The sequence below is a fragment of the Polyodon spathula genome, chromosome 11 (assembly GCF_017654505.1).
Source record: "Polyodon spathula isolate WHYD16114869_AA chromosome 11, ASM1765450v1, whole genome shotgun sequence".
NCBI lineage: Eukaryota > Metazoa > Chordata > Actinopteri > Acipenseriformes > Polyodontidae > Polyodon > Polyodon spathula.
The window spans coordinates 5,630,983-5,655,689 of NC_054544.1; the positions used below are offsets into that span (position 1 = coordinate 5,630,983).

General features: G+C 36.4%; 1 long non-coding RNA gene across 1 annotated transcript in view; it reads left to right on the forward strand.

The window, feature by feature from the left end:
* Positions 1–468: 468 nt before the first annotated feature.
* LOC121323049 overlaps positions 469–24,707 on the forward strand; it is a 62,327-nt gene continuing 38,088 nt past the window's right edge. Inside the window, exons 1-2 of the long non-coding RNA XR_005951113.1 lie at positions 469–777; positions 17,849–17,967. This is a non-coding gene — a long non-coding RNA (uncharacterized LOC121323049). The remainder of the gene's footprint in view (positions 778–17,848; positions 17,968–24,707) is intronic.

Below are 24,707 nucleotides of genomic sequence, written 5' to 3' on the forward strand. Positions count from 1 at the left end.
AAATAAAAACATTCCAAGTACATCATGCAGTGCTGCAAAGAAACACAGTTAAAACTGAACTTGGACTGGGTGGCTCATCAATATTCCCTTGCTGGCAGTGGTAATGCAAGTCACATGTTTCCCCTTTAAATTCTGGAGATCCTTGTGTGTGTGTGTGTGTGTGTGTGTGTGTGTGTGTGTGTGTGTGTGTGTGTGGGGGGGGGGGGGGGGGACTCTGCTGCAAGGCACTTGAGGAATGTTTTCTGCTGCTACTAATACTAGTCTTACTACTACCAGACTATTTCCTGATACATTTATATTGCATTTCTCCACAAAGAAAAGAACAAAAAAAAGAAAAAGAAAACATTCCAACAATTTGCTTTGCTAATGTATGTTTTGGAAAGTTGAAAGGGAGAGTGGTGGTTATCGCCTTCCCTCATTGAAATCACATGGGCGGTGTGTATCTGTAGATGCAGAACTGAGCTCGGGGGTTGGTACTTGGGCTCTGTTTGACAGCCTGTTAATGAAGACTCAACAGTAAACAACTGCCTGTGATGTAATGTGGAACTTCTTCCACAGAGCTTGTATTTACAAGCAGAGAGGCGTGCGAGAGCAGCACTGTGCTCAGTGAAAGTGAAGAAGTCCAATGTTGTGTAAGCGCTGCCAGTTATTAAACAAGACTCACAAGAAAGAGTGCAGCTAGTGATTACACCCCTCACTGCTGGAGAGAGGTTTAGAAGGGTCAGCCTCAGATGGTTACCTGCTGCAGAACTGGATTCACAAAACTACAGACTGAACGTAAGTGTGTGTTTCTGCTAGATTGATACAGATACTGAAACAGAAATGCTTAGTTTAAATCACTTTAGAATGCATAATGTGTGTGTGTGTGTGTGTGTGTGTGTGTGTGTGTGTGTGTATATATATATATATTATATATATATATATATATATATATATATATATATATATATATGACTTTGTTTAGAATTTGAATTTGTAGTTTCTTGCTGCCACATTGCAAAGTTGCCTTATTTACATTGTTTATATTTACTTGAGATGTGGAACTATTTTTTCCTGAATTGACCAGTATTTATAGTTTAACTCATGTACTTTAAAAAAAAAATGTTTTGCCAACAAACAGAGTTAGTAAAAGGTGCCATGTAGTAATGTGCTATTTATTCCTACGTCAATCACATTTTGGCACGGAGCTTCAGGAAATATTAGTTAGAAGCAAACAAGCTTTAATAAACTGGGACTGCAATACAGTATCTCAGACACATCAGCTATGCAGATGCCAACATGCCCAGTAGCCAAACAGGTATGCATGACTCTAGGGACCTGGTTTAGCAGCGCTCTACCTCTGCTGTAGCTCCATCAATGTGTGTGGGAGTTTACATGATTCTGCATTTACTCTGTCCTTCTCATAAACTTGCCTGTCTTACTGTGCTGTGTACATTTCACATTGTTTAAAACACGAAAACACAATCAAAGAGTAATATTTAAACTCAGGAAATATATCATTTCTTCATGTCTTTCTCTGCAGGAAACTGAACTGTCTTCAGGATATTGCAGAGCTTCCTAAACTGCAGTGTTTGAGGTGTGCTCTCATAGGAAATCAGCTTTGCCTTTATTAATTGGTGGCATAAGGACTGGACGTCTTTGTGCTCCATTATGCTATTGGTCAGGAAACTTACAGTATATGTACAAATAAGAATGTTCTTAATGTTTGCTTCAGATTGGAACAGAATAATCCATTCCCTGTCATTTTCAAGGCTGACTGACTGTGTCTCCTCTGAATGTCTTGATGTTCATATTAGGATATTGGGCATGAATGACAGGAAATGTTATCACAAGCTTAAAATACACAGCTAAATATAAATATTAAGGCAGTAATATTGATATTTCTTCTCATCATTACCAATGGTTGCTACAGTACCTGTAAAGGTTTGAACACCTGGTCTTTATCCAAGAGTGGTCCATACTGCTGTAATGAAATAATAATGCTGATATTGAAGAATATACACGCCTCTATGGTCAGTGTCAGCTGAGCTGTAGAGCCCAGGTTATACACCAGGGCCACCCCGAATGGAAGCCACTTCTGTTTTTTTGTTTTTTTTTACTGTACTTTTGTCACTACGGTGTGTGACAACTGTTGTGACCTTTGTGCATAAAGTGAACGGCAATCACATGGTTTCAATGGGTTTATCGTGCACTATTTAGGTCCTGTGTATAAGGTATACGTTGGTTCCTGACCTGGGTGCAAATCTACACTCGCAATTGAGCAATGCTTGTAATCTGAAGTAGCAGACAATATCACTGTAGTTAATAATTAGAATCATTTGTTTGATTACAATTCCCATATGCAAGCTTACCATGGTATTTTTGCACTGTATTTTTGCATGTTTACCCTGCTTTTTCCATGGTAACACCGTGCATAAACCATAATTTACCCTGATTTAACATGATATTGAATACGTTTTACCATACCTCACTGTTCTTTACATTGCTTTGCTGTGCTTTCACTATGATTTGTTACACTAAGCTAAGCTTTTACTTTTATAAGGGTTCTTCTCAGTGTTGTTTCTGATAAGATGATTTAGACCTACATGCTTATAATGCATCTACTATAGTACTGTATGTTATTAAATATGCTAACAACTGAATCAATACGTTAGCCGTAATTGAAATATTAGTTCAACCAGATACCTGTCGGTAGTTTGAAAACCATTATCCTCTTATTATTATTGTTATTATTATTATTATTATTATATATTATTATTATTATTATTATTATTATTGACTCACATTTAAAAAATAAAATCTATTTGCAATTAGAAATCAGTGACAATAAAAGAGTTATACAATGCAACATATTGCCATCGTGCTTATAGAAACATATCCCAATTTGTTTTCTGCTTGTGCTGCATTCAGAAGGAAAGACCCATTAAAGTTACTTAGTACGTTATACTCTGATGCATGCCCATGGAAATTTGGAATTTCAAACTATACTGAGATTATTAAAGGCCACTCATGTAGGAGTGCTTATCTTAAAAGTATTTATAAACACTGTACTTATTATATTCATAACGTAACAGATATGCCAGCAAGGCACAAAAATAGTAAACACAATAGGTGTATTGTTCAGTGCAAAGTGAATTCTCAAAATGACTGAATTATACAGTGAGCCTGTCACCTGATAAGGGCTTTAACCTTCTGACTGTCAGCCCTGGGTCTGATTTTGACGCTGACTGAAAAGAGACGTCTATCTGGTGCCAATTACAAGTTATAATAATCTTCCTTTCTATATAGCACCTTTCATAGTGGACCACCATCACAAAGCACTTTATACGATACGAGACTAGGGTGTGTGAACTATCCATCAGCTGCAGAGTCACTTACAACAACATGTCGTCTGAAAGACGGAGCACAAGTGACCTGCTCAGGGTCATACAATGAGCTGGGATGTGAACCGGGTACCTCCTGGTTACAGGCCTGTTTCTTTAACCACTAAAACACACAGCCTCCTATAAAGTTATTTCCAGTGAAATCAGTGTGGTTTACATTGAACAAAGTTGAGGTAATATGGAAATATGTTGTTGTTTCTAAAATAAAAGTACACCAAACACTGTATAGACCTTCTGTGTTAATACTGATACATCGTGTCAGCTATAACGAATCTGCTGGCAGAATGTTAAACTGCAACATCTCTTCTATATGTTCAAAGTTCAATGTTTCCGTAGCTCATTTAAGAATACTGTGTACAGTATGTTCCATATTTAGTTACATGGTTTTAAAGTGAAGGAATATTATTGTATTACATACTCCAAATTTGGTTGAGACTTGGCAGGACTCAATGTTTATGGCATATTCAAAACACGAGTGTGTAACTGCTATCCTACACTGGGTTCTCAGGTATTCAAGCTATGCTGCTTTCTGGGCAGTCAACTCTGAGGACCCTTTCATTCCTGTATACATGCATAGACTCAATTTGTGGTGAATAATCTCAAGCCATTGTTTAAAGACAATGCCTGGTGATAAATATGGCATTTTGCATATATTTGATGAGACGATAAGCAATTCAAATTTTTGTCTTGTTCTTTAAATGTCAAAGATGGAACTGAATGGTGGTGATACAGTGTATAGTACCTAATGTAATAGTTTATGACCCACTAGGACCCATGGTGGTTGTTCTAGAATTGTTTGTGTGCGAGTGACCTTGGAGCACATTATATTGTCCAGACCCCTAAAAGGGGTAAATAAGGACAGTACTAAAAAAGTTTCTGTAAATGTTTTATTGGTGCATAATAGTGATTACAGTAATTGATTACAATAATATAATGCACGACATGTGTATGACTAACACTTTGGGTCAGACCCTTTGTTTAATGCTCTCTGTGTATAAACCACACACCTCTTGTATAGCACTCTGTTATAACACCAAACTAGAATATTAGATAGAATACTATTACCCAAGTATACCACACATCTTGCAAGTAACACATATTCTGGCAGCACAAGTGGCCCCCAAGGTCTGAGAGCTTTCTGGACTTGAGTATGTGTAGGAGTCAATCTATCCCTGCAAAATACGCGCATGTATAAAATTGTCTTTCAGAGAACTACAGTATACAAAGCAAGACACCACATACAGCCAAACATCCCTATTGTGTGTGTGTGTGTGGTGCCACCCATCGTGTCTATATGTAGGTCTTGCTGAATTACAATAGAGCAATATATGTGATAATAAAACAGCTGCTGATTTGCTTTTGCCCTAAGCTGTGCCTCCTATCCACTTGCTTGTGATATCCAGCCAACTCTTTCTTCATTGCAGTGACAATGTGTTAACTATACAGGTGGACTCTACAGTGTACGCCACATTGCAGCAGTTTAACATGAGTGAGAGAGAATCGAAACCTTTCCATAAAAGGATCAAAGGAATTTGATAACAATATTGCCTTTTAAACAGTTTAACTGATGCCGAGGTATCAGGTGTAAATCATATGAACCTAGCTTGGCCCTGTACAAGACATACATATTCCATATATTTGTTTTCAGATGAGATACTGCACTGCTATCTCTTCATCAGGTGCGTCATGTAAGATGAAAGAAATGATTCCTTAATGGAAATATAGGTGTGCATTAGGAAACACCCTGCTAACAATACCGCAGCAGCACAGAAGAGGTGTGTGGCTGACTTTGAATCAAACAAAAATGTGTGGATTGGAAGCAATGTAGTGCACTTGAGAAACTGATTTTGGAAAACACTTTATTATTTAGAAGATAACATTAGACATGCAATTTGAATTGGATCATATGGGTTAGATGACGTGGATAGTGGTCGCTTCTATTAGTGCTTTAATTATGCTGCATCTTCATAGAGACCCCTTGTGATAACAGCCAATTATTTCAGTTATTTTAAATCTTCGGTAGCACTCTTTTTATGCAAAACGTAAATATAAATCTGAAACAAAAACATATTGGAAATGTGAAAAAATGCCAAGTTATCAAAAATGCCCAGCCATTTAAAGTTGAGATATCAAAAACATAAGCCAAGTTTTAAGAAACCACAAAGCAAATAGGCACAACTGTAAAAGGTTGCCCCAATTGTTTCTTCGAACTTAGCTTGTGTTTTTGATACTGTAATTTGCAATAGAAAGAAGACAAGTGTTGAATTGGCAACAGAACTGCTTGTTTTTTCAACTAATTGTGTAGCATTGACAGTAACACAACACACTTGCAAACCTAAGGTTATAGTTTCAAATACCATACATGCTAGATATTATATTACATGCAATTTATTATATAAAAAATAGTATTTTTTGCAGGCAAATGTTCCATTTTAAAAGAGAAATAAATCATTTAATATAAATGAAATAGATGTCACAATAAGTGCGCTCCCAGGTATATTTTCATGTTGACAAAACAGGTTAATTGTCATTAAACTTGGATGTCCTGTAATGTACATATGCGTGGATAAAAGTGCCTGGGGTCTGCAAAAATCAGCAAAAAAATGTTGGAAGAAGGAGAAGGACATTTCTACCTTACTTTGAAGACTTATTTCTCTAACAGTGTGACAGAACCTAGCTTGCCCCTTGTAGTGTTAAAAGTGTAATAACTCAGTCAGCAGGCATTGAAACCTTAAAGTATATTTCTACCCTTTGGATAACTACAATATATTTTCTAGAAATGGGGTATATGAGTCACACATGTAAAATATACAGCTTCACAAAACATATGATGAACCTAGACTAAAAAATAAATAAAATACAAATTCTATCTATCTATCTATCTATCTATCTATCTATCTATCTATCTATCTATCTATCTATCTATCTATATATCTATCTATATATATATCTATATATATATATATATATATATATATATATATATATATATAATATATATATATTTATATAAACGTATGATTTCTCTCGTTTGAGCATTCTCTCACTATGAAAATTACACGAAAGAGAGCAACACTATGAAATTATTATTCTGGAGCTAAACCAGACATAAAAAAGGACATTACCGGGCTCTAAATCTGTGAAAATCACCCTGTTAAGAATATTAGACCACTCAGTGCAGGTGCTATGTTAGAAGTAAAAGAGCAAATCAGTATTGTGCAGCTCCAGATGCATTATTCTAATCTTACATGGAATAGTGAAACAGGTGATTATGCAACACAGGTCTGTGCACAAGTATGAGTTTGCACAAACGTATATGTAATAAAGGAGACATTCAACATTTCATTACTTGTACATTTTCAATGTGTTTTCTGTGTAGATCAGAACTAACAAGATAACATCTGAAAAAGGTACATTAATCAAACGGTTACACTTTACATTAAGTATCTCTAATTCCTGTGTACTTACATAGCAGTTAATGTGTAAATCTTTTTTGCATGATATAACCCTAATCCTAAGTCTAACCCTAACCCTAACCATTTTATGATACAATTGGGCACTTGCATATTTTGTGCAAAAAGATGTACACATTAAGTGCACTGTAATGAGAGACAATCAATGTAAGGTCTTACCAATTAAACATAACTGGTAAGACCTAAACAGTAGCACCCTTATACTGAGCTTCCCTTCCTCTCTTCTCGTATTACTGAACACATGTGGCACTGCAGCACAGCATGTAACACGTTTCTGTCAACTAATAATCCAACAAAGACCAAAATTAGAAAACACATATATAGTAAATGCCTCACTTTGGTAGATCAATATTTCAATAAGTGATTGCAGTAATGTCCAGTTCCCAAATATATGACTACATGCTTAGCTACTACAGTTGAAAACAGATATCCACCAACAGTGAGTGCTGTAGTACTATCCATAACCTCCTTTACTACAAAGTCTTCAATCCAACTACCTAGTAGGTAGTACCTTTTTGTCTGGCTCTCACTGTTTTTAGACTGCCCTGCTCTGTTAATGCTTTCTTGGAAGTATCTGGAGGTAGTACAGCTTCCATCATTCATTAATTGAATAGGTTTTCAGCTTTTTTATTCAAGAAAGGAAAAACATGACATGGCCACAAGAAAAGTCAAGAGTGTTGTAAAAAGCATATGATTGGCTGTGAGATGACCCAGACCGAAACAAAAAACAAAAAATCAAAAAACACAAAAAAAAACATCAAGCATGCAAATGAGATATAAGCATAGGGACACCTGTATATAGGTTGAAGAAATTGTTCATTTTGGTGTTTGTATTCATCCTCAAAAAAAGGAAAAACAAATCTGGACTGGATTAAAAGTACTTGGTGCAGCTGCAAAGGAAGCTATCACAGGAAGGTTCAATGTTTTCAGTGTCTATTCTCAAAGTATCTTCACTACTCCAAAGTATTCTGATGCCTCTGGGTAGTGTGTTGAAAGTCTTAAGGGTGAACCTGTATTCCTCTTTTCTTTATAGTGTTTTCTTCGGCAGTTACTGTTTTATTTTTTAATCATTGGGGGAATGGGAAATGGCACAACCTGTTTGATATTCGTTATTCCCTATTGTAAGAGCAAAAGGCCCTTTTGAAGAACTGTGGCTTATGGAACAATACAATCTCGGCTCGCAGGTCTTTCTTGATCCAGTACAATAAAGAAAGAGAGTGGGAGGGAGACAGCTGTGTTTAAATCGCACTGTTTTGTTTTGGAAGTGCACACTAAAGACAGGGACATAATGTGGAGGATTATTTTTCTGGTGGTGTGAAAAATCACACTGCGACTTAGACCCCCTGCTAATTTCTATTGACCGTGGGGCTCATTCAGGGCCTACATTGACTTGACAGCAGTTTATGAACCCAGTTATGGGGGGTGGTTGCAAAAGCACATGCCCTGGAATTGTTGCTGTCTGCCTGCACCTGTCACGACTCAGTACCCTTCTTCTTCTTCTTCTTCTTCTTCTTCTTCTTCTTCTTCTTCTTCTTCTTCTTCTTCTTCTTCTTCTTCATAATAATAATAATAATAATAATAATAATAATAATAATATAATTATAATAATAATAATAATAATGGAAATTCTAGTATAATATCTCAATATATTGGATTATATGAAAACAATCTTCAAAATGATACATAAATAAAGAATCTCTACAATACATAAAATATTTCTGTCTTTTTTACATTCATATGGCACATCAAGTGTTATACAATATTACACACACATAGTAATCCCATAGTAAAGAATTATTTCAGATTACAGTTTATTGTGGAAGTACACTGTATCAGACACATGTATTGAAAAACACTGCACACTGAAGCTGGATTTAATAGCTTCACCAGTAGAGGGCCTTGCTGAGCTGAAGTACAGTACTAGTGATAATGCAGAGTTAGTTGTGTGTGGGTTTTTTTCCCATCATAAAAATATTGTGCATACAGAGGATTTTGTATTAATCATTTATAAACTAGGTCTTTGCTTCAGAATTATCTTAAGCTGACCTCTTTTCTGTTGTCCTATGAAAATAATATTTTACTTAGACTGTGAAATATTAAAAGGTGTACTGATCAATCTTAAATAAAAAACTTTATACCCCACCCCACACCCCATATAACAGTTATACATGTTCTATATGAAACTTACTTCTGTCCATTTTGATATTTATTACAAATATTTTAAATAGAAACTAAATAGATATGATGAATATAAACTAATCCAAGAATATAACTCATCTATTTCATGTAGCTAAACAAAACTCTGTGTAACATACAGTAAGACTGAATACTTTCATGCTATAATCATTTAGAATAAGCACTTAGCAAGTCAGAAACTGGTGGACTAAGCTGGCAAAATATACCAAGGCCAACCGGAGGACCCATTCAGAATATTATACCACAATCTTCTGGAAGGGGTTTCCAAGTCTAAGTATAGCATAGTCAACTTACTGAAATAGTGTTGCAGGTTATCGGTTGCTGAGGTTTTATTTAGGGAACCCCTCTTCCTTTACAGTTTGGCACAGACAATGCACACACTGTAATGCAGACTCTGAATAGGCTGCACTACCTTGTTGGAGAAATTATACAGCGAACTGAAAGTGAAAAGGAAAGCAGGTGATTGTTTAATCAGTAACATGCAAAAGATACGTCAAGAGATTCAAGAGATAACATGATACACTCTCCTTGTGTAACACAAGATAGCCACTCTCCTTGCGGGGATTCACAATCAAAAGCGAAGCGAAGACGGTTTTGTTTCTTCAGTTTGTAGTAAGGCTTCAGCTTTCTGTAGTTTTGTATTTTGTCACACTTTGTCACACTGTTCGGCTTGTATATTCAACGGGTTGTGTGTTGCTGAAGGAAAACTCCTCTGCAGCATCTGATTATTGACGAGACTAGCAGATGTTAGAATTGTCTTCACTCTTGAGGAAATCGTTTCTGCTCGGGCTGTTTACTGTGGTTTTTTACTGCGCTGAATGTGGTGCTGATGTGTGTCTTTAACTGCTGGGCGAGGGATACTTTTACATATTGATAACTGACTTTGTTATAAATCAGTTAACAACAGCAGAAAAGGAAATGGGAAAGATCTCTGAATGACAGATTGAACCTCTGGACAATATAAGAGTGAAGCACACCTGACATTTATTTTGCAAGGAATTGCATTCCTTTTCTTTAATTGTTCTTTATAAACAGTTTCTCAAAACCTTTTCTGCTTCCTAATTTTGACGAAACAGTTTAGTTCTGAGGATTGTTATCTTGTTAAAACTGCTGAACATATAATTCTGTAATCTAATCAAAAGTTATGGATATTGATCTATCATGTTACAACCTAATTAAGAAAGTCACATATGTTTTATTATTGAAACCTACCTACATGTATGGCACTGTGAGAAGCAAACAGACAGGGCCCTGCTCCTGCTTGCAGCAGTAGAAGATTAAAACAGTCATCATCAAACTCAGGAAACAAAACAGTCATTTGCAAATAATGCTTTGTTATTGTGATAACTTCTACAGAGTGGGTAGTTTCAGCACTGTCTTACAGTATAGGAAAACAACCTTCTAGATTCTACTTTCAATACAAGACATACATATTCCATTTATTTGTTTTCAGATGAGATACTGCACTGCTATCTCTTCATCAGGTGCGTCATGTAAGATGAAAGAAATGATTCCTTAATGGAAATACAGGTGTGCATTAGGAAACACCCTGCTAACAATACCGCAGCAGCACAGAAGAGGTGTGTGGCTGACTTTGAATCAAACAAAAATGTGTAGATTGGAAGCAACGTAGTGCACTTGAGAAACTGATTTTGGAAAACACTTTATTATTTAGAAGATAACATTAGACATGCAATTTGAATTGGATCATATGGGTTAGATGAAGTGGATAGTGGTCGCTTCTATTAGTGCTTTAATTATGTTGCGTCTTCATAGAGACCCCTTGTGATAACAGCCAATTATTTCAGTTATTCTAAATCTTCGGTAACACTCTTTTTATGCAAAATGTAAATATAAATCTGAAACAAAAACATATTGGAAATGTGAAAAAATGCCAAGTTATCAAAAATGCCCAGCCATTTAAAGTTGAGATATCAAAAACATAAGCCAAGTTTTAAGAAACCACAAAGCAAATAGGCACAACTGTAAAAGGTTGCCCCAATTGTTTCTTCGAACTTAGCTTGTGTTTTTGATACTGTAATTTGCAATAGAAAGAAGACAAGTGTTGAATTGGCAACAGAACTGCTTGTTTTTTCAACTAATCATGTAGCGTTGACAGTAACACAACACACTTGCAAACCTAAGGTTATAATTTCAAATACCATACATGCTAGATATTATATTACATGCAATTTATTATATAAAAAATAATATTTTTTGCAGGCAAATGTTCCATTTTAAAAGAGAAATAAATCATTTAATATAAATGAAACAGATGTCACAATAAGTGCGATCCCAGGTATATTTCCATGTTGACAAAACAAGTTAATTGTCATTAAACTTGGATGTCCTGTAATGTACATATGCGTAGTTAAAAGTGCCTGGGGTCTGCAAAAATCAGCAAAAAAATATTGGAAGAAGGAGAAGGACATTTTTACCTTACTTTGAAGACTTATTTCTCTAACAGTGTGACAGTCTTCACTGGGGATTCCACAGGGGTCAGATTGGCTTTGGCACTTCTGCAGGTTCAGGAGACAATTCTTGGTAAGTATGGGCAGTTTTCAATGTGCTGTTATGCATTTAATTTCAAGCAGGTGGTGTTGGCAGATATACTGTAGGTCTGGCTGTATTTGAAAGAGGTGGTTTGGTCTAGTGGTCAAAGTTAAGACTGGTCTTGGTGTGCAAGTAAAAATAACAGCATGCTTGGAATATATAGAAACAGGACAATGGTAACAGCCAGATTTTCTGCGCTCTTCTGTTTCATTGCACACATAGGCTATGAAGATACGTGTTCTATCTCAGCTGCCTCTCGGTAGAGAGAAACAAAGTGGATATGTATAAGTTGCAAACAGACGGCAGGGAGTGTTGTAAACAAAATGCTTGTACGTCTCAATTGGGTACCATTCTACAGCCACTAGTCTACACAGCACAGTTAACTATTAACACGATGAGTACAATCTGCAGGCCTACTCTACACATACAGCCGGGTGTGCTAATAATATAAAAATTCATCTTGTTGTACTGCAAAAGTTGTTTGAAAAAAAGATACAAAAACAGGTTGTGCTGTACAGATTCCTGTCTCTGACAGTAGAAGACAGCGAGGGACCATAAACTGAACGTGGAGCTCAGGCTTGATGATTACTGTATGTGCTCCAGAAAGAAAGTGATGGAAGGGTTAGGCGGTGATTAACTTTTTGCCAGACTTTCCGCACATACTGTTGGATATGTCAGCACCTAAGAGTTTCTGGTTTCCAGGGATTCATTTTTTGATATAGTTTCTTCAAATTCCCTGAATTATTTCTGACTACATTAATTAGTCTGCTAGTTTTAATCCCTTAATCTTTGCTGGCACAGCCCTCTCTGGTGCGGATCATGTAAGCTTGTGGTTTTTCTAAGGTTTCACATGATAGACTCATCCAAAGGTACATGCATTATGATATTTGCATAAAGGCACAGTTGAAATATTTCTGATCTCCCAGAGGTTTTTCAGTCCTATGATTACCTGTGTTTTTTATTTGATGCAGCTGTGACGAACAAACATGGGACTAAAAAGGTTAAGGCCAAGACAGGAAGCAATAGCAAAGCTCATTGAAGTTTTAGGGGAGTTTAATCTTCGAGTATAAATCTCCCACAGTACATGAATATGTACCATTGTTATTTGTAGAAGATTTGTTTGATTGTATACATGGTTGTGTGGTTGGGGTTTTTTTTTTTTTTTTTTGGAGCTGTCTGTGCTTCAGCTGTGCAGACTATGAGTGTTCACTAAAGGCAGGCGTGTGTTTGCATGTTCCAGTATCCAATGAGAAGCAGTCACAAAACCTTCACACTCAAGCCTAGACTCAAAGCAAATTTATTCAGGAATGTGGGTGTGGCAACCTTCTTAATTTAGAGTATATTCTTTATGTTATGTGTTATTTATATGTATATATGTATGTATGTATGTATCTATATTATTTTAATGAGTAACTTAAAATGTAGCACCCAAGTTGCTGCTCTTCACTATTAGTTCCTACTGTAGATGTAACTAACTCAGCTAATATGTCTTTATAGAATTAGAAGCCACGTGCAGTGATTTCAAACCTGGTTAAGGGGACATTGTAAAAAAGAAAAGATAACTAATAATTGAATTAAAAAATAAATAACAACTAAGAATCTTTAGGATAATAGTAGGGAAGTTTCAGCAGCTAAAAAAAAATCAAATCAGTTAATGAGCAGCTTTCATTTTCAAATACTGGACCAAGCAGTTACAACTGAAAATTATTCTTTTTTTCTTTTATAAAATAAATCTAGGCAAAAATTAATTAATAGTCTAACATTTGTCATTTAAGTGACTTTACACTTGAGCAAATGCTTTGTAAACCTGCCCAATAATTCCTAAAATTCACTACAGATTGCATGGCTGCCCTCATTTTTACACAAAGGTGCTGTCTGTGAAAAGCTAATAAGCGATCTCATCTCAATCACCCTGTTCCGAGTGGTCTGAGATCTAGACCACAATCAGCAGTACCTGGAACCTGAGTCACATCCTTACCTTAGAGTCTCAGAAATAACAGACAAGGGACTGATACAGCAGGGCTTCTTCTGTAAGCACATGGGTTACTCCCCTCAGATTCATCTTCCCTTTGCAAGCTTTCCTACTCTCTTCTGCATAATGTGTTGTGTTCTCCACATGTTCCTGTTGGTTCATTTCGCTACATTCAGAACCAAACAGTGCAGGTGAGTGCAGCAGTGGGGAAGCACTTCCTTGCTGCTATGTACTGAACCCCAGTCTCTCCATGTTTGGTTTCCAGTTGTCCTGGCTCATACTGCATATGTACTATGAAATCCTTGCATCTTATAAGACCTTTATCATAGGAAGCTTAAAATATAAACATTTACCTAAGAAGCAGCAGAAGAGGTGTCTATTACACACACACACACACACACACACACACACACACACATATATATATACAGTACTGTGCAAAAGTTTTAGGCAGGTGTGAAAAAATGCTGTAAAGTAAGAATGCTTTCAAAAATAGACATGTTAATAAATTTATCAATTAACAAAATGCAAAGTGAGTGAACAGAAGAAAAACCTACATCAAATCAATATTTGGTGTGACCACCCTTTGCCTTCAAAACAGCATCAATTCTTCTAGGTACACTTGCACACAGTTTTTGAAGGAACTCAGCAGGTAGGTTGGCCCAAGCCCTTGGAGAACTAACCACAGTTCTTCTGTGGATTTAGACAGCCTCAGTTGCTTCTCTCTCTTCATGTAATCCCAAACAGACTCGATGATGTTGAGATCAGGGCTTTGTGGGGGCCATACCATCACTTCCAGGACTCCTTGTTCTTCTTTACGCTGAAGATAGTTCTTAATGACTTTCGCTGTATGTTTGGGGTCGTTGTCATGCTGCAGAATAAATTTGGGGCCAATCAGATGCCTCTGTGATGGTATTGCATGATGAATAATTATCTGCCTGTACTTCTCAGCATTGAGGAGACCATTAATTGTGACCAAATCCCCAACTCCATTTGTAGAAATGCAGCCCCAAACTTGCAAGGAACCTCCACCATGCTTCACTGTTGCCTGCAGACATCTATTCGTGTACCGGTCTCCAGCCCTTTGGCAAACAAACTGCCTTCTGCTACAGCCAAATATTACAAATTTTGACTCATCAGTCTAGAGCACCTGCTGCCATTTTTCTGCACCCCATTTCCTATGTTTCCTTGCATAGTTGAGTCGCTTGGTCTTGTTTCCACGTCGGAGGTATGGCTTTTTGACCGCAAGTCTTCCATGAAGGTCACTTCTGACCAGACTTCTCCGGACAGTAGATGGGTGTACCAGGGTCTCATTGTTTTCTGCCAATTCTGAGCTGATGGCATTGCTGGACATCTTCCATTTGTGAAGGGAAGTAAGCATGATGTGTCTTTCATCTGCTGCAGTAAGTTTCCTTGGATGACCACTGCGTCTACAGTCCTCAATGTTGCCCGTTTCTTTGTGCTTCTTCAAAAGAGCTTGGACAGCACATCTGGAAACCCCTGTCTGCCTTGAAATTTCTGCCTGGGAGAGACCTTGCTGATGCAGTATAACTACCTTGTGTCTTGTTGCTGTGCTCAGTCTTGCCATGGTGTATGACTTTTGATAGTAAACTGTCTTCAGCAACCTCACCTTGTTAGCAGAGTTTGGCTGTTCCTCACCCAGTTTTATTCCTCCTACACAGCTGTTTCTGTTTCAGTTAATGATTGTGTTTCAACCTACATATTGAACTGATGATCATTAGCACCTGTTTGGTATAATTGTTTAATCATACACCTGACTATATGCCTACAAAATCCCTGACTTTGTGCGAGTGTACCTAAAAGAATTGATGCTCACTTTGCATTTAGTTAATAGATAAATATAATCTATTAACTTGTCTATTTTTGAAAGCATTCTTACTTTACAGCATATTTTCACACCTGCCTAAAACTTTTGCACAGTACTGTGTGTATATATATATATATATATATATATATATATATATATATATATATATATATATATATATATATATATATATATATAATATATGTGTTCGCGTACGTTTAGTCACATGTGCGGTGCAGTGCACCCGTCCTCCAAGCGCAGCTTTGCAGGCGCACCACCGCCAGACAATGCCATTGCATAATAAAGCTCTGCTTGCCTGCATATGCAGAATCTCTCATGTGAAAATAGGAGTCTTTTAAAGACAAACACAAAGAACACATTATGGCTTGTTTTTATTGCTTGGTTAGTTTTGAGCATTTTCAGTGGCAGCTTTTGAACAAGGTATTTATCTGCTTTGGTTATCCTGTGAACTCCAAACTTTTATGTATGCAGCTGTTGTTAAAACACATTACAAATGCTGTTTTAACCACATTTTGCATTCTGTTCCCATTTCAGTAAGATTTCTTTCAGAGGATAAGTTGTGTGCACAATATACATGTTTGTTTAGCACACCCTTGACAACTGAACGGCTTTCTTTCACATTCAGGAAACTGAGAAGGACTTTGTTGCAGAGCTGACAGACACATCTATGGGATGGACATGTATGTGGAACAAGTCTGTCAATAGCATGACATCCATGCTTCTGGGGACAAATGCAGCTGTTTGCTACAGTATAACCATTACTTTAAACATGCAAACAGAAATCCTGAGGTAAAACTTAGCAAAATAATGAGAAGACAAATGTTTCAACTTCATCTCCACTTTGTAGTTTAACTCATACATTTCACTTACTGTGTTGTAAAATGACTTTCCTGGGGTAACTGCAATGTTGTAACTGCAATGTTGTTGTTGTTGTTGGCTTAAACATGTAAAAGCCCTGTATTAATCTCCTCTGAGCAGCACAATGGTACTTAGTCCAAGAACCAGTTTATTCTTCTCACCACACAATAGCAGAACTGCAAACAATTTGCAGTGATGGTTCCTGTAATTACTTCCACCCCCTATTTTGTTTTCACAACCTAATCATCAACATACTTTTTAATCCTTTAAGCTCTTTTACAGTTTTACAGTCTTTGTCAAACCAGCTGAAGTCCATGCAATCAAAGCTGCTATTGCTTATAATTGTGCTGTTTTGTTGTAGAAAACATGATAACGACTCCCTTGTTTCTAAAATGAGCATTCAGGTGTTAAAAGCAGTCTTTTTATATACATGTTGTCTATGTGATCAAGTAAAAGAACAATTTTAATCTAAATATGATGCATACAGTTCAGAAAGTCCTGTGCATCTGAGTGGAATAATTTAATCATCGGTGACTCTTGTACAGCAGCATGCAAGCACGATACAGTGTAGGGCAATGTGTACATCATCAAGCTGAAAAGGGAGTCATTCGTACTGAAAGTCTGGAAATCAAAATACCACCTTTATCACTTTTTGCATTGTTGTCTTATGATATAACTTACAAGTAAACAACTGAATTTAATATCCTTTTAGCCATGTAGCATGCCAGTGTTTTAAAGAACAGGGAACACAAGAATAAGGCACAAGCCAAAACTTTTGATTGGTTGACTTTAGTTTTATAAACGATGACCTCGTTCTTGTATTAGATCAATGTTCTTTGTGATACATGTTGGCAGTTACTGAAGTGATTATACTGTGTATACATCTTACATATTTTGATGATTGTATGCTTATAAAAAAAAAGTACATTCATATGACAAAATCCAGGATAATAAACTGTAATAATGTCATAGGCAGCACAGTTATTGTGGTTTTACTCCTATTGCTTGCCAAGGTGCTTATTTACCTACAGTATATACCGCAAGTGACTTTGAAGAAAGCACTAAAATGTAATCTCCACATTCAGGTTAAAGGTTGTAAGGCCCTTCACATGTGTTTCTTAACAGTTGTAATAAATTTAGTAAATAAATACTGTGCTCGTGCTGTTGGAAGAGTCATTGATTGCTCCAAGGGTTGTATAGAAGTAGTATACTTGAAGTGAACTGTTTATTTTTTCCAGAGGCCCCTGAATGGCCAGCCAAGCCCATTTCCCAGATCTGTTTGGAAAGGGTTAGAACAACACAGGAAGGGATAACTGCAGACCATATAGACATTAGGATGATTGCTGCTTCAGCTATCTCACACACGACACTTTCACATTTCCAAGCTTACTGCTGGAAAGCAAGAGGAGAGAAGAAGAAAAGCATTTGCTTGTAAAATGATGTCTCATGCAATACTGACCGAGTGAACTCTAAACAGAGGTTGAAAGGGATTTCCACCCTCGTGATTATACAATGGGAAACATGCAGAGACCTTCAGTGTTAATGGACTGACTTTCTTTTTCAGTGGCTCTTGGAGGTGTAGCGAGTCATTGAGAGAAGCAATACATTTGTGCCATGGCTGGAAGCAGACAGCAGGAGAAGAGAGAGCTCTGGAAGCGACTGTCTTTGGACAGCAGCCTTGTGGTAAGGACCTTCCATTCTGACTGCGTTTACAGCAAGACCTTGTTTGAAAGCCAACAGATTAGATGAAGAGGTTTTAGTCAGAATCCTAGTGGCTGTATTCTGAACAAGTTGCAAGCGGGATACCACACATTTTGGGACACCAGAAAAAAGTGCATTACAACAATCAATTCTAGATGAAAGGCATGCATTAGTCTTTTGGCATCAGATACAGAAATAATGGATCTAAGTTTGACAATATTTCTTACATGGTAAAAAGTTACTTTAGTAAGTTCCCTAATATGAGTCTCAAATGATAGATCATGATCAAAGATGACCCCCAAACTCTTAATTTCTGGTTTTGATGAGAGACTGCAAGGGCTGAGTTCATGTAATCCCACATTTCCTTTTGGTTGGTTCTGTGATCCCACTAGCATAACCTCTGTTTTATCTGAATTCAACATTAGAAAATGCTGTGACATCCAAGACTTGATGTCTGCAAGGCAAGTAACTAATAACACCCAGGCAGAAGAAATTCCTGGCTTTAGGGACAGATATAGCTGGGTATCATCAGCATAGCAATGGAAATTCACTCTATGTTTGTGGACAATGTCACCTAATGGTAGCATATATAATATAAATTATATTAATTAATCCAAATACATGCTGCTCAATTACTACTAAGCCACAGACTTACTTTAAACACATCAAGGTGATTGTAACGTCACTCGATATGTCTGCCTGCCACGTAAGTAGAAATTATGGCATACAACTTAATTAGACACCTTGGCTGGGTTTATTTTAGTCACTAAATGACTGTTTATGGCTTTCAGAAATTTTGAATAAAGTAGACTATGCAGGAAAACATATCATGGATAGTTTCTCTGGATACAGGAGTTATATTAAGGTACAGTTGAAATCATTGCTGTTCTGAGCATTGTTGAATGATTCTAAAGTCCACCTGATTGAACAAGCGGTGTCGCTTGGAAGTTTTTTAATCATACCGCTACGTCTAATTTCGTTTACCTTGAAAGAGAAACGGAAACAATGAGTCCCTCCTTACTTATCATAAACCATGATTCATCATGCTGAGCAAAGAGGTGACATCCTGTTTCAGCAGCAATCGTTACCAAGCATTTATGATTGAGTTTATTGCTGTCTGAAGACATAAAATGATACTTTTAACAGACCATTATTACTAAAACAACAAAAAATCAAGCTTTACAGTAAGTGATGGGAATTCATGTGTAGTTACTTGTTAATCAGTATTTTCTGTTGAATTTCAATGATGTAATCCTCCAATTATAATTTACAATTCACACACAAGTTCTTATTCATTCAGCCGGGCACTTACTGACATGATGTATTACTTAGGCTCTACTCAAAGTTAACCCATAATGTTTCTGAGCCAGGGATTCAGCTGTTTCCTGAACTTTATTTTCATGTTTGGTCTTTAATGTTACTGGGAAATTGAAATTCAGCACAATCTGAACTAAGCATTCATAGAAGTCTGTGTTGTATAAATAATTTCCATCTAAACAATAAAGAGATATTCTATGCGCCTAGCATTGCCTAATCCTGGATCGATTAACAGAAAGCTGTAAAGATGACAGTGAAGACGATTAAGCAATACTGTGAAAGCCTTTATTGGACAGTAAAAGACATGCTAGAATAGTTGTAGGCATATATTGCTCTAGCCAGTCATCTACTCTGTGATTAAAGGCATACTTTAATTCTGCAGTCACAAATCAAGTCTCTTTTAAGCTACCCAGGCATTTCAACACTTTGTGTAGAACTCTAATTAATCACTATTGAGGGGGTTGACTACTTTAAAGAAGCATTTATGTAGCCAACAAGAACAGTTTAGTTTGAAGAGTGATTTACCTTCCTACCGTGCATAATCATGAATAAAAAATTAAGACAATGTTTCTTTATCAAGGCACTGAGAGAAACCCAGGTTATGCTGCCAACGAGTTAAAGAGCTTCCACAACTATTAAACAATCACTAGAGTGCTGAATTTAGAAGCACTCAGAGAAACGTCATCATTTCAATGCCACGTGTTTTAACTGAAGTTCTTTTTTATTGCCTTTAAATGAAACAGCAAAGATTTAGGTTAAAATATAGAGGCACCATTTGCAATTGAAGCTGGCTATGCCTCTTGAGTAGAGTATTAAGAGTTTACACAACTGTTTGAGATATCCTGGCTTATATGGGTTTACATAAACATCTTTTCGCAAGTGGAATTAAGTAATTCTTGACATGCTTCAGTGTAGGTGGTATTACATTGTAATTACACATGTAGTAAATTAGTAATTACAGCTGCAGTACACCATTGCATGTTCTAACAACTTGTCATTAAGCCGAGAAAGTTTTCCCGTTGTTATGGTTCTAACACCATTACTATTACTGCATAGTGAGCTAATTGCATAATGCCTTAATTATCTATAATACAGATTCATGTCTTTGAAGCTTGTCTGTGTACACAAAGCAAAAAACAAACTATAGTAATAAAACAATCAAGACATACGTTGCTTTAATATAAAATGCTTTCACTAAGCTTATAAGCATTCACTGAATGTATTGACTTTATTTACCAGAAGCATCATGTTCAGCTGCCTAGCCAGGATTGAGAATTACATCTTCTTAGTTTCAATGAGGCATTGCTGTACTAAATGTCTATCATATTTTACTTCATGCATCTGCAAGCTTTTTAACCCTGATATCCCTCATGGAGCTACATCCATGAAAACATTTCCTGGAAGGATATGAGATTGTGCTACTGTACATTTGTTTTTTCAGGCATCTTCAAACAATAAAAGGCTCATTTAAAAAACTCAAAACAAACAAACAAAAAAACCCCATTAAATTCCTCCTATGAGTACAGCCATGTTAAAATTCTTTAAAGCAGAACTGAAACTTTCCATTCTGACTTGCAGAATTAATACTTTTACCGGTAAACCTTTTCTCATTAGCTGCAATACAGAACCGTAAGCACTGTAGCTGCTGAACTATCAACGATAATGTACTGCTATAGTGGGCTCTTTATTGCTTAATTAGACTACAGATTTTAAAATACTGCCCTGGAATGTGTTGGTTGGTTTTTGTTCCACATTTGAAAAACAGACTGAACTGAAAAAAGTATTTTATTTATGATTTTTAAAAAAAAATATTTATTGTAATCAAAGTTTCAAAATATAAAAGCCAAGTGTCGTTAAATTTGGCTTAATTGCAATAATAATAATAATAATAATAATAATAATAATAATAAAATAGATGGTAGACTGCAGGTTTTCATTAGTCCTCCAGGCTAGGATAGAGCAACTCTTAGTTTATAGACCTGTAATTCTAGTGTGGGGGAACTGCATATTGATTTGAGTGCAGAGGTTAAAGTAAAAAGAACAAGGATACTCTCTGTAAAATGCCAGTTCTCTTTTATTATAGGGACCTTAACTTTGTTGGCAGTGTACATGAAACCTGACTTCCCAAAGTCAACTCATCCATGTCCAGTAAATGAATAGAGCCATCATGGCATGAACCCTACCTGTATATACATATTCCGCTTAGCCAGCCAGCCCCTAGAGTAGTGAGTACAGCACATCCTCTACACCCAGCTTGTATTTAAAGAGAAAAATGACAAGGTTAAATATTTACCCCCAATCCTGTTGAGACATGTGTTGTATTTAAATACACTTTACACACGGTCCAAAAGGTCATTTTTATTTATAGTATTAACAGTCACCTTCAGATGAGTCGAATGTTTTTATATTCAATAGGCCATGCTAATTCTCAACCAAATAAATAAATAAAGCACGCATTTATGAATGAGTTCTCCAATTTTTTAAATTTTATTTCATACAACTCTATATAATTTATTGGAAGGCAGCATGTTAATAAAAAAAAAAAAAAAAAAGACCCTATAGTGCACGTTTCTTCAAGCATCCACCTCCTCATTTTGAACGAGCAAAGTGGATCCTATAGTATCCCAGTGGAATGCAAAAAGCTGCTGTTCTTTTGCGAATACACTCCAGTATTTAGAGCTCTGTGATCTCCAGATTTAATTTACAAGTTCATTTGAAGTGTTTGCCTGCATGTACTGTACCTGCAGGTCCCACACAGCGGGATAGGTGCCTAAATAACAATGTGTAGCAGTGCACACTAGGTTTTACTGACAGAATTATTGCTTTTCATTGTTTCCAGCAGTTTGCTTTCTGCTGTCAGGAGAGCTATACATGGAGGCACAGTACAAAGAACTGGGAAATTTATTTTTGCAAAACTTAATGATTACTAAACATGGCTAACCAATCAGATGCCAACCTGGTCAAGAGACTGTGATGAATTTAGATCAAGGATGGTTCTAATTTAGGGGTGTAACTGGGATAAGCCCATCTCCCGTTCTTTATTTTGTTGAACAGTATTAGAGTAATAGATCATTTTGTTTTTCAATGCACGTATTGTAGATTATTACATGATAATGCACAGATTTTGATTTTACAGGAAGGGTTGGTGATTTGGCTGTAATGTCTTAAGTCAACTTGGTCCCATTTTGGACCCGAAAGCTAATTTAGTACCATTGTAAACTGGACCGCGTGATTATTAATCCTCATCAATTAGATTCCACTTGGGATTTAAAAGGTCATATATTTCTGTGAATTTTGTGGTACAAGAAAACAATGTGGTTGCTACAAAGGCTGAGTGAAAGCCGATTTTCCTTACTCACAATAGTTCTTTTGCAGCACATTTTAACCTGGCAAAAACTAAACAGCATGTATAGAAATTCCCAAATGTGTTTTGACTAAAATTCAGAGTTTAAAAAGTACTTAATATAATATTTCATATTATAATAACAGCTATAATAATGCAAATAATGGAAATAATGACGGTTATTATAATTATAATTTATTCCAATGTAATGAAAGTTCCTTCATGCAAAAGTGAAGTTGACTGATCTATGCATTTAAAATGCACTCTTTAAAATTGCCAAGAAAAAAAAAACGAACAAAAAAACAGTTAGCCTGACAAAATTGAAAATGTTTCTGACCCTGAAGGCTGGGTCAGTGCGGTCTGGCAGAAACCTCCCAGGTCTTGAATCGCCGTCTTAATCATTAAAAAAGTTTAAACTGACATTATTTCTTTCAAGTGCAATGGAACAAACCAGCTGCAGTAAAAGGCACATGTCTAGAACTGTGACCTGTATACTTATCACCCTCATTGGTAATGGCCTCTGACTTTCAAGTTGAAACCCTGAGATTTGTCAGGGTTGAAGATTATTTGTCTCATTCGCTTGGTTGCTGCTGTCGTTGGTGGACGGATGATTGTAAATCTTTACAGAGACAGATTTGTTAAAAGTGTCTAAAAAGCATGAATTGTGGTTTTTGTTCAGTGATTTAAAACAAGGCATTTTGTTTGAAAGTGGTCGGGGTGCACAGGAGTCAAATATGAGTAAAGGTCAAGTATAATCTTCTAGACGAATATACAATTTTTACGTCACTAATGCAGTATTATGCATTTTTTTTCAAATGGCTCAGGATGCAAATATAGCCTTCATCCATGTGTGTATACACACACACACACACACACACACACACACACACACACACACACACACACACACACACAGAGACAGGCCCAATCTTACCTCTGTGCACCCCATGCGGAGGACAAATGGGGCCCCCTTTGCCACGGTATAATTAGCTAAACAATGTCTTAAAGGGGCTGGTAGCCTCGACAGTCTCGCAGGGTTCATTATAGTCTTTTCTGGTTAGCAATCAGTAACAAAGCCGTCTAAATTATATGTAGATATATAGTATTTCTTAAAAACGTCCTTCAATGTTGGCTATACATTTAGATATCGAAAGTAGTTAGCTGTGAACACAAAGGCTGCATGTTCTAACTTTCCCTTTTTATGTCCCCTAGACAAATATAGATTGTGTGCTGTACAATAGAGGGCTGGGTGCTGACTTTGTTTAAGGTTTTGTTGTTGTTTTGTGGGTCAATATTATTTTTTTATGAATGTATCTAACGTCAGCATTGCGATGTACACACCCATACAATGCTCCACTTGTTTCATCTTCAAGTAAAAGTAATTTTATTATTTTTATTTCCGTTTTGATTATTCTTTATTGTTTAATACCTGATGTAGGACGGGCCTCTGTGAGCCATACAGTGACTTCTGCTTAACTCAACAAAGGGCATTCAACGTAAAAAAGAGCCTTCATTATTACTGAACACGTTCTTCCTATTCACCTTCAGTGCAATGCAGAAGAATCAAACTGGTCCCTTCCAGTCTGACTGGTCGGCAGGATCTAACTTCATTACCATTTACCTCTGTTTACCTTGAATTAATCTGACCTTGGCTTCTGGACTTTTGCAAAAACAAAATGTATCCAGGTGAATTGAGCAGATAGAAAAATAAAATAATACAACAGTCCAGAATGTTGAAATAAACATCTCAGAATAATAATCCAAGTACTGTACTCTGGGCACTGTGAATCTTAAATTGTTGTGTACAAGGTCTGTTAAAAGCTGGCCTAATTTCTAATGCTTTTCTCTTGAGCCATCATTTCCTCATTGTTTTCTGAATTGAAATACACCTGTTGATATTATAGCAGTAGTAAAAACTCAATTTAGAGACTCTCTCTTAGCAAGCACTGAGCCAGTCTTTACTAATAGTTTCTTAAAATGAGACAGGCATGTGTTCCACAAATTACACTGGATCATAAAGTTACAGAGGCAACAGTATTATTTATTTATAGATAAAAAACAG